Source organism: Choloepus didactylus, chromosome 21 (genome assembly GCF_015220235.1).
Source record: "Choloepus didactylus isolate mChoDid1 chromosome 21, mChoDid1.pri, whole genome shotgun sequence".
NCBI lineage: Eukaryota > Metazoa > Chordata > Mammalia > Pilosa > Megalonychidae > Choloepus > Choloepus didactylus.
In genome coordinates, this window is record NC_051327.1 from 52340102 (window position 1) to 52352531 (window position 12430).

At 40.2% G+C, this 12430-nt stretch overlaps 1 pseudogene; it reads right to left on the reverse strand.

Annotated features, from left to right (window-relative positions):
- Positions 1 to 11229: 11229 nt before the first annotated feature.
- LOC119518260 lies at positions 11230 to 12165 on the reverse strand (annotated as a pseudogene).
- Positions 12166 to 12430: the final 265 nt, after the last annotated feature.

The following is a 12430-nucleotide window of genomic DNA, read 5'->3' on the forward strand; positions in this document are numbered from 1 at the left end:
TACCAAACATGTTGGAACAGCTTTTTAAATGGATAAGGGGAAGTTGCTGGAAGAATTGTGAGAAGCTTGATAGAAAAGGCCTCAATTTCTTGGAAGAAACTGTGGGGATATGGACTCTAAAGATACTTCTGATGAGGCTTCGAGCATAAATGACGAATATGACATTGCCAACTGGAAGAAAGGAAATCCTTATTTTAAAGTGGCAGAGAATTTGGCAAAATTATGTTCTGGTGTCTGATGGAAGGCAGAATTTGAAAGTGATGAGCTGGGATACTTAGCTGATGAGTTCTCCAGACTACATGTGGAGGATTTAGCCTTCTCTTTGCAGCTTACAGAAAATGTAGCAGGGCTGAGATAAGCTGACAATTGAACTCTTGGGCACAAAGAAACCAGAAACAATAGTTTGGAAAATTATGGGCTTCCAAAAAGTGAGACCCTGGAAGCTATAACTCCACATGAGGATTTAACCAAACATGGAACTTGATTGCCATTTCAGTACAAGCCAGGATTATAGATGGAGTTTCCAGAAAGGATTTGTGGAAAGTCCTATTGCCTGATGGTTTTGACCCCTGTGTATTTCATGCTGAGCCAACAAGATTTTTGCAAGATCTGTATAGATAGAGCAACTGCTAGTCTGGACTGGGGGGGTCACAGAAGAAATAAATTGAAGGAAAAGTTTCTTTAAAGACAGAGCCATGGAGATTGAAGCCTTGAGTCAAAAAGTCTCAAGCAGGGAGAGGAGAGTGGCCCATGGACATGGAAAGGGTGAGTTTTTCCTGGAGACAGAGGATGAGCCTTCCACCTCAATGCTCAGGAAGAGTGCTGCCACACGGCCCCAGAAAAGGTGGAGCACATTCCCCAGGGATTGGGGAGAGCCTGGCCACCACCTTATGCTCAGAGATGGAAGAACTTTTGCTCCAGAGATGCAGAGACTGGATGGCACCCTGAAGTTTGAATAAGGTAGGGCTGAGAAGAAGATAGTCTCCCCAACATGTGGATATGTTGGAGCACTCACCCCAGCATTTGGAGAGAAAAGGGTTACTGTGAAGGCCTTTGGAAAGGGTTGGACTCCCGCTCTCTCCAGCCCCAAGGATAAAGCATCATTCCATAATTTGACTCTCAGACTTTGAAATCTAATGGAGTTTGACATGCAGGTTTTAGGAATTGTTTTGGTCCCTTAAACCCTGTTTTCCTTACTGTTTCTCCTATGGCAATAGGAATGTTTATCCTATGACTGTTCCTCCTTTGTATATTGGTAGCAAATAACTTGTTCTAAGTTTTGCAGGTCCACAGCCAGAGGGGAATTTTGCTTTAGGACAAGACCACACATGTGACTGATTTTGATGGGATCTTGTACTTACCTATTGTTACTGAAATGATTTAAGTTTTTGTGATATTGTGATAGGATGAATGTATTTTGCATATGGAAAGATAATGTCATTTTGGGGTCCAGGGGGTGAAATGTGCCTGTTTGGATATATTATGCCCCCCAAACACCATGTTCTTTAATGCAATCTTGTGGGGGCAGACATATTCATATTGATTAGGTTGGAATCCTTTGAGTGTTTCCATGGAAATGTGACTCAATCAACTGTGAGTGAAACATTGGTTGGGCCCCACCAATTAAGTGTGGGTCTTCATTAAATCACTGAAGTCATATAAAAGAACTGACAAGCAGAAGGAACTCAGTGCTGCAAATTAGAGAGACATTTTAAAGATGGCTCTTGAAAGCTGACACTGACATCTTTGAGAATGCCATTTTGAAACACAACCTGGGAGCAAGTAGACACCAGCCATGTGCCTTCCCAGCTAACAGAGGTTTTCTGGATGGCAATGGCCTTTCTCCAGTAAAGGTACCCTAATATTGATGCCTTACTGTATTAGTTAGGGTTCTCCTGGGTAACAGAATCAATGAGAGATGTCTCTGATTATCGAATTGTAAAAGTGACTCACACAACTGCGGGCACACATGAGTCCAAATTCTGCAGAGCCGTCAACAAACTGTCAACTCCCAGGAAGACGTCCGACGAACTCCTCAGGAAACGAACAGACAACTTTGACGAACTCCTCAGGAAACGAACCGGCAACTTCGACGAGCTCCGCAGGAAATGGTTCACTGAGCAGCCGAAGAAGAAGTGAAGGTTCTCTAACCTTCCAGCTTATAAGCGTCCAACTGATCACCCGGACCAAATCCAGCCAATTGCATTCTCTCATTGTGGAATGCATGCCCCCTTGATGAGTCATCAGTCAGCTGCAGTCAACTGACTGATGATCCAACAAACCAGCCCGTTGGTTTATTAACCAGCCTCAAATATCCTCACAGCAGTCGTCAGGCTGGTGCCCGCTTGACCAAACAGCTGGGCCACCTAGCCAAGTCGACACATGAACCCAACCACCACACTTGCCTTGGACACTTTATAGCTTTAAGACTATATCTTTGTAACCAAATAAACCCTCTTTATAAAAGCCAATCCATTTCTGGTGTTTTGCAAAATGGCAGCATTAGCAAAATAGAACACTATTAAATCCCCACTTAAAAAAGCCAACATAATTCTGATACATTGCATTCCAGCAGCTTCAGCAAAGCAAAACAGTCACCTTATTTAAGAATTATAAAATCTGGAGGAAATTTTCAAAAGGCTAACCATGCCATATCTTCTCCTTATCCAATACAGTTTGCTTCCCAAACTTGAAAGTCAAAACACATACTCCAAAGAAAGAAAGAAAGAAAGAAAGAAAGAAAGAAAGAAAGAAAGAAAGAAAGAAAGAAAATCCCAATCAATGTCTCTATTTCCAAGGACTCTGAAAGGCAGGAATGGATAAATATTGAGGAAAACCTAATCCTGCAAAGTTGCAAAATATAATCCTGCACAATATCAACAACCTATTATTATAGGTTTAAAATATTTTACCTCACAACAAAAAATAAAAATTGAAGAATGGTTTACTCATAATTTCATTGTTTTATGTATATTTTCTTGAATTTAAGTGAAATATGGCAATTCATACAAACATATATGTTAATAATTTGGAAAGAACAATGAGAATGTTTAGCAAAAAGAACAATGATATCATTTCATTTTTGTGGTCGTAGTCTGTGTTTATTTCCTAAAACCCTCCTTGACTTGTTTGTTCCTAGCACTATAGATGAAAGGGTTGAGCAGTATGCTTAACAAGGTGTAGAATAGTCAGCCACTTTATCTCTCACCAGTGAATATATGGAGTGAGGCCTTTATCAGGTGGAGAGCATTTTATCTTTCTTGTATAAAAACCCTAGTGGTACCCAGAGTGGGGCCTGGGTCCTCTGCAATGAGACTCTGATGTGGGTCTCTTCAAGATGGCTGATGGATTCCTGAGAGGGATCCTTGTAGAACAAGGTCTCTCCTCAGAGCTCAGGGGTGAGAAAACCATGAGCCTTGGATATCACGTGGAGGTGGCCTGGGTGAAGTTGCCCAGGGTGGCCATCTAGGGGATGGCTGAGGGGTAGCAGTTATAAAAACTAACCAAAGGCAGCAGCTTCTTGGGCATGGGGCTGAGATAAGGTCAGTGCCTCTGGAGGCAGGGATGAGGCACAGAAGCACAGAGCATTGGTCACTTTCTGATCTTGTTCTCCCCACAGATGAAGGAGCGAACCTCCAAAAAGATGGTGCTGCAGATGGCCATGGCTACCTCCTTGCTGCTCTTAACTCCCAGTCCAGGAAGGACATTGTAGACCAAGATAGAAATAAAGGACTTGAACCTAGTAACCTGGCTAGAATGAACCTGCTTTTGCACAGAAGTAATTTTCAAAACCTCGTGCTTGAGGGATGTGTCCAAGGTGATGGAGCTAGTAAATGAGGGTACATGCTCTTAACAAATAAGTCATTCTTCCTTCTTATAGATGAATGTTTTTCTTTCATGTTCTCTTGGTAAAGGCAATGCTGGCAACATTCTAACATGAATTTCTCTTTCTATTAAAAACAGCTACACAAATAGTTTTGTTAAGAATAATTTGTTTTCCAGTGCCATCCTGTTGTTTTGAGATTTACAGGAGTAGTTGGAACATTTTTTTTCACACTGTAGATATCAGTATTAGAATAGCTGAAAGGAAATATCTGAACCTGTTGAACTGAAATCCAGTAGTCTTCATTCTTGATGATGACTATATAACTAGATAGCTTTTATCATGTGACTGTGTGATTGTGAAAAGCTTTTGACTGACACTCCCTGGATCCCATGTATGGGAAGATGAGCAATAAAATAAAAACAGACAAAAAATGAATAAATAATAGGGGGGATAAGGGATGTATTAGTCAGGATTCTTTATGGAAACAGAATAAACAAGAGATATCTGTAAGTAGTATGCAATTTTACAAGGGTGTCTCAAGCACCTGTAGGGATGCCCATGTCCAAATTCTGTATGGCAGGCTGTGAATGGGCACTCTGATCAAGGTGAATTCCCCAGGAGTTTGGCTGGCTGAGCTAGAGACAGAAGTTCTTTCTTTGGTCTGCTGAAGCTATCATCTCCCCCTTAAAAACCTTCCACTGATTAGTCTCTCACTGTGGCAGACACTCCCCTTGGCTGACTACAGATGTAATTAGCCACAGATGATATCAATGTACTGATGATTTAAGTCCACAAAATTTCCTCAAAGCAACAGATAGTCCAGTGCTTGCTTGACCTAACAGCTGGGCACCATCTCCTGGGCAAGTTGACACACTAACCTAACCACCATAGTCCACATCTTGTCAATGTGGCAGCTATACACATCACCTTAAACTTTAATCTTTAATCTCGAAATAGAAAACAATAACTGGCATATTTTTGCCTAACAATACTCAACTGCCCTACATATAATGAGACACACATTAAATCTCTCCAGAATAGGGTGCAAGACCTTGAGTAATATTCACTATTAAACTTGATATCCTATAACATAACTAATGTAACATGAACATTAAAACTTACATCATATGATAAGTGGATAAGATAGAGTTGAAAACAAAGATAGTTGCTTTATGTACAAATACAAACATGCACATAAGAAAACAAGGGAGAAATATTCATATGATTACCATTCTTGTTTCTGTAACTGGTCACATGATCATAGTTCATATTTATGACTATCTTCTTCCACTATCTATTCCATGTTCCCTTTGCCCTCAGCAAGCACCTTAGAGGGTCATGGTTCTTTGCCTGGTGGGGTGACCCAAGCCTTCATTCCTAAAGTTTCTGGGTCATTGGTCATCCTGCCCAGATTGGGTTATTACAGTTTTCAATTGACTTTAATCTCAGGCCATGGTAGTACTAAGAGATGCCCTACAGATCTCCTGTATTCCATGAAAACTCTTCTTTACCTCCATTGTGTAGCTGCCATCCCATTTCCACTTGACAGTCAGGATCAATCACCCTAGCCAGTACAGTAATCCCCTTCCCTTCTTGTTGGTTCAGAGGCATGAGAGGACCAAAGTAGCCAGGAGGCAGTCTTAACTTCCAGTTCTAAGGAATCTTTGTTGTGTCTCCTGGTGGGAGTACTCCACCTTTTGGAACTAAGACATGACCAGCAGAGCTTAAGGTTACAGAGTCACAAAGCAATTTTTTTTCCTAGTGGATCATTAGGGATGATTGTGATCGGTGTCACTCCCAATTCCACCCTTTGATTCCTGGACCCATGAATCCTGGCCATGGGAGAAAAGGCACCATAGAGTGGATGCTGATTTATAGCATTCATGGCTTCCTGAAGATCACTGTCCCAGCCCTGCAAGGTATTGCCACCTAGTTGGTGCTGTAATTGTGTCTTCAAAAGACCATTCCACTGTTCTATCAACCCAGCTGCCTTGGGATGATGGGGAACTTGGTAAGACCAGAGAATTACATGAGCATTTGCCCATTCCATCATTTCATTTGCTGTGAAATAGTTTCCTTGATCAGAGGCAATGCTGTGTGGAATACCATGAAGCCGGATAAGGCATTCTGTAATGGATGGTAGTTTTGGTGAAGCATTGCATGCAGGGAAGGCAAGCCCATATCTGGAGTATGTGTCTATTCCAGTTAGAACAAATCACTGCCCCTTCCATGATGGAAGTGGTCCAATGTAATCAACCTGCCACCAAGTAGCAGGCCAAACACCCCAGGAAATGGTACCATGTTGGAGACTGAGTGTGGGTCTCTGCTGCTGGCAGATTGGACACTCAGTAGTAGCCATAACCAGGTCAGCCTTGGTGAGTGGAAATCCATGTTACTGAACCCATGCATAACTTCCATCCCTACCACCATGGCCACTTTGTTTATGAACCCATTAAGCAATAACAGGAGTGGCTAGGCTGACTGGTATCCACAGAGCAGGTCATCTTATTCACTTGATTATTAAAGCCTTCCTCTGCTGACATCATCCTCTTGTAGCATTCACATGGGACACAAATATCTTCATGGTTTATGCACACTCAGAAAGGTCTATCCACATACCACTTCTGCAGACCTCTTTGTCACTAATTTTCCAATCTTGTTCCTTCCAAGTCCCTGACCATCCAGCCAACCCATTAGCAACAGCCCATGAATCACTATAAAAAAACATCTCTGACCAATTCTTCTTCAACTCAAGTGAATAACCAGGTGCACTGCTTGAAGTTCCACCCACTTGAAGGATTTACCCTCACCGCTGTCCTTCAGGGACAATCCAGAAAGGGGCTGCTGTGCTGCAGCTGTCCACTTTCAGGTGGTGCCTGCACACTGTGAAGAACCATCTATAAACCAGGCCTTTGTTTTCTCTTCCTCAGTCAAGTGAATTTAAGGGACTCCCCAATAAGGCATAGCTCTGTGCTGGGAAAGAGAAGGTATTGTGGCAGGAGCAGGGGCCATGGGCATTTTGTCCACTTCCTCATGTAACTTACTTGTGCCTTCAGGAACCATTAGAGCCCTATCTCATATATACCATTCCCATTTTATGATGGAGTGCTGCTGTGCAAGCCCAACTTTATAGCTTCATGTCAGACAAAACCCAGCTCATGACAGGTAACTCAGGTCTCATGATAACTTGGTGGCTCATGGTTAAGTGTTCTGTCTCTACTAGGGCGCAATAGAAGGCCAAACACTTTTTCTTAAACGGAGAGTAGTTATCTGCAGAGGATGGAAGTGCTTTACTCCAAAATCCTAAGGGCCTGTCTTGTGATTCTCTAACAGGAGCCTGTCAAAGACTCCAGACAGCATCTCTATTTGCCACTGACACTTCCAGCACCATTGGATCTACTGGATCATATTGTTCAAGTGGTAGAATGACTGGCATAGAACCCTGGACCTGTCATAGAGCCTCCTATTATTCTAGATTTTCTCCTCTAACAGATTTTCTGGTCACTCACTAGATGGGCCAGAATAGCTTACCAAAATGAGAACTATGTTGTCTTCAAAATCCAAAGAAGCCAACTAGGGTTATGCCTCTTTTTTGGTCATTGGATGGGCCAGAAGAAACAGCTTATCCTTCACCTTAGAAGGGATATCTCAACATGCCCTTCATCATGAATACCTAGAAATTTCACTAGGGTTGAAAGACCCAGTATTTTTGTTCAATTTATCTCTCATCATCTGATAAGCAAATGCCTTACCAATAAGTCTAGAGCAGTTACTACCTCTTGCTCATTTGGTCCAATCAATAGAAGGGGCAGTTCCAGTGGCTTCCACTTGGCCTTTCTTACCATAATAAGCCTCACTCCACAAGTCTGGGAACCAATGTGGGAATTCTGACAGTTGCTGAGTATGTCTATTCTAATTATGCATTCTGGAACTGGGAAAATAACCACAAAATGTGTGCAGGGATGCACTGAACACACTGTGAGATAGAACTGAACCAAAACTCCATCAATTACCTGACCTCCATGAGCCCCTGCCCTGACTGGTAGACCAGAGTGATGTTCCAGGTCTCCTGGAATTAATGTAATGTCTGAGCCAGTGTCTAATAATCCCCATTATATCTGATTATTTCCTTTGCCCCAATGCACAGTTACCCTGGTAAAATTGTGTAGGTGTCTTTGGGGAATGCTGGCAGGAAGGTCATCAGTGTAAATTTTGGTGGTGTAACAGGGTCCTTCCTTAAGGGGACCTGGCCTTCCCCTCATTCAAGGGGCTATGGGTCTATAAACTATTTCAAGTCTGGGAGTTGATTAAGGGTGTGTGACTACTGTTTTTGTAATTCAAATTAGACATTTGTTCACTTGACCTAGAACTCTTCGGCTTAAAGAGAGCAAACAAGAATTAAGTAGTTTGCCCATCTATTTAACTTTATGTACACTGTGATCCAGTAGTCAATGCCATAGGTCTCTTCAAGTTGGATTATTTTCACTATTGCTTTGAGTCTGCTGTTTATTATTGTAGCCATGCCCTCCTTGTCTTTGGTGACTACCTGCTGCCACCTGACTTCTGCCAATTCAGTATCTGATCATCCCCACTGTGTTTAAGGATCCCAGCTCAGTAATAGCATTTGCTATAGTGATATCTGACCTACAGAGAAAGGTGGCTACAGAGCTCTTCAGGGATTATGGAGCTAGTCTTACAAATTCGTTCCTCACTGTCCTGGTAAAAGGTGTGTACTCTGGACACTACTGGGGTGTGTGAGTAGGTCTTCCATGATAAATCCACTCTAATATTCCAATCTCTAAGCTTTTGCATCTCCTCACTTACGTTCAAACTTCCATGATCCAGGGGCCCTTATCCTGATGACATGTCCTGAATCTGACCACTTCTCCCCACCTCCACTACTACCGCCTGAGTCTAAGCAATAATTTTATCAAGCACATTGCAATTATTTCATACATGTCTACATCCCTCACCCCCTACTGTCTATACCATACAGCCCTTTAACAAAGCTGTCATGTCATGTCACTCCTGTACCTGATATGTGCTCACATTTTACTCTAAAATCAAATTCCATACAATGCACCCAGGTTAGTCTATAAACTTCTCCATTAATAAATATTTTCATATCGTGATATTTGCCCCAATATTCACTCTGCTCCAACCTTGCTGGCTTTCCCTCTGTTTCTCAAAAATTCCACACATGCCCCAACAGCAGAAAATCTGTATTATCTCTTTCCTCTGTCTGGAACATTCTACTCCCAAATAATTGCATGCCTTACCCATCTGTCCATTAAGTCCATTTCAAATGTCATTTTCTCACTAAGGCCCAACCTAAACACTCTGTTTAAAATTCCATGCCAACTTCCATGGTACAATCCTCAGATTCCATGTTCCTCATACCTATTGTATTCTTCTAACTACTGCTTATTAAGTTTATTACCTTTTTCTCACACCAGAATGCAACATCAAGAAGGGCAGAACTTTTTTTTCTTTTTTTTTTTTTTTTTTTTTACTATTGTGCCTCCATCGCATTGAGCAGTTCTTATTAACTGGCATTCTACACATTTTTATTGGAAGAATAAATGGGTGGTTATGTTTATATTCAAGAAAAATGGTATCCTCAAGTTGGCTTTCTCAGCTACGTGTACCATAAGATTAATTAGAAAGAGGAGTTAAAGAAAAGAGGTTACTCATTCCCAAATAATCTCAAATCCATCCTGAATTTGAAATAATTCAATTAGTGTGTGAATGTGAAACAAAAGGCACAGAAAATATCAGACATGAATACTTTCTCAAAACACTGCACAAGTATCGTGTTCCTCTTTCACATAAAATTCATATCAGCACATAAAAGGTCATCCCATGATGGCCTGGGGAGCACCACTAAGTGCCAAAAAGCATGCCACATGTTTGGTTCCCTTGATTTCTCCCAAGTCCTTACCCTTAGTCAGAAAGGCAATTTCCTGGAAATGTCACTGCTTTCCACTTCCTCTGATGTTTTGGATTGCCTTTTCTGGATGTGATATATGTACTTTTTCCACAGACCTTTGAGACTCCTTCTATTCAATGACTCAGAAAAATTTACCTGTCTCCAAAGACTCAAATATAATTCATTAGTAGTCTGGGGTGATACATTAGTTAAGATATGATGAATAAGGAAAGTTTTAATAAAAATTGACTTTATGTATTAATCAGAAAATAAATATTAAATGTTTTTGATCATAGAAATTTTTGAAATTTTTCTAAGTAGATTTTGTAGAATATATTACATATTTCATAATTTTGTTCTTTGCCATATGTTCTTTGCTCTAACCATGCTATCCTTCCTTGTCTTATCCCTCAGCAAACTCCCATCTGTCCTTGGAAATCAATAACAGCAACATTTTATGTTGGTACAATCTCATGTTTTATATTTTAAAATGATACTACAGTTATGAACTATGATTCATTGCAATGCAATATTCTGCATTTTAATTATCAATTGATCATAAATAAAACTGAACAAGCAGGAAAAACAACCATTCATGGAATTTAGTTTCTTAAAATTACCAAGTAGAGAGTCACTCTGAATCATGCCTTAGGTTAAATTTTTTTAAATCTATTTTTAAATCTATCCATCTATCGACCATCTCTTTCTCTCTTTATCTATCTATCTATCATCTGTTTCTGCATTTCTCATACAGGTACTATAGGTTTGACTTAATTTAATTTTCATGGAAAAGTTACATTGCTGGAAACTCATAGTGTCCCAGTAAAGATACTGGTTTTCTCAGGTACCTAAGAAAGTATGTTATCTTTATGTCATGACAAGCCAGCAAACAAGAATCAGAAAAAAAATTAAAATAGAACTTGTTTTTAGTTCATTTATAGTAAGTCACTTTCATAAAATTTCCTAAATCATTCTCTTTCCCAACAAGTATTGTAGTACCTGTGAAAGCAGAATTTCTTATTTTAACCTCATGATTTCTCTCCGATGAATGACATGATTCAAATGAAGTCATCAAAAGCATCTAATCCTAACAATGATTCCATAACCAGGTGTACTATACACATTTTACAACAGATTAAAAAATACATATAGGCAATTTACGAACTGACAAGTGGAAGTAAAAATAAATCAGCTTTTCTCTGAAGAATATCAAAATATGAGCAGTTTTATAGACTATGTTCCAAGGAAACAGACAACAGTTTTCCAAAAGACAGAGCCTATTTATGTTACAATATATTTAAAACTCACAAAAAATAAACATTAGAAAACAGTTTAAAAACACAAAAGCAAACTGATGTTTCCACATTATCTAATAATTTCTTATTTATTTATTTCTGAGAGTTCCAGATGATTACCATGACATGGAGATAATTTGTAAAGAAAAATGATACCTTTTTTTACCAAGTAGTTTCATTTAAGTTACCTTGAATCTATCCAATATTTTCTTCAGTGCATCTTTCCCATCTTTATTTCTTAAACTATAGATCAAAGGGTTCAAAATTGGAATCACCACAGTATAGAACACAGACACCACTTTATCCCATTCCAGGGCATAGCCAGTGCTTGGTCTAAAGTAAATGAAAAGAATTGAACCATAGTACAAGATGACAGCTGTCAGATGAGAGCCACAAGTGGAAAAAGCCTTTAGACGGCCTTGGGTAGAGTGGATATTTAAAATGGCAGCAATGATGAAGAGATAGGAGGCAAGGATAAGCACAGTGGGAATGATGATGTTGGAGGCCAGTATGAAATAGAGCATAGCCTGGTAGCTCTCCTTCACATCACATGCCAGCTTCACTAGAGGGGGCAGACCACAGAAGAAATCATCAATGACATTACTGCCACAGAAGCTCAGGGTAAATGTTTTGCTAGTGATGATAGTAGAGTTAAGAAAGCCACCAAAATATGAAGCGGCAACAAGACTGGCACATAACTTCGGGGACATTGCCTGGGAATAAAGCAAGGGGTTGGCGATGGCCACATAGTGGTCATAAGCCATGGCACCCAACAAATAACTCTTACCAAAAGCCAGTCCAGCAGAGAAGAAAAACTGAGCCAAGCAGTCAGCAAAGGAGATGCCTTTGTCTTCAGAGATGCTGGTCATTAGAATTTGTGGGGCATAGACAGAAGAATACCAGACATCCAGTGATGACAGGTTCCCAATGAGGAAATACATGGCTGTGTGGAGTCAAGAATCAGCAAAAATCAGAGAAATCAAGGTGATATTCCACAAGAGACTGAAGATGTAAATTATGAGGAAGATCAAAAAGAGTATTCTCTGTAACTGCAAGTCAGCTGTGAACTCTGCAAGAATTAACTCCTTAACTTTGGTGAAATTTCTCTCTTCCATTGACTTTGGCTCTTTGAAGTCCCATTGTGGGAAAAGACCAATAAGTATGTCATGATTTAAGATATCAGCAACTCCCTCTTCCCATCATTGCCATCTTTTTTTCATTTTTATTGAGATTGTTCAGATGCCATACAATTATCCAAAGATCCAAAGTGTAAAATCACTTGCCCCTGGGTACCCTCATACAGCTGTGCATCCAGCACAATTAATTTTTGTTCAATTTTTAGAAACTTTTCATTACTCCAGACAAGAAATAAAGTGAAAG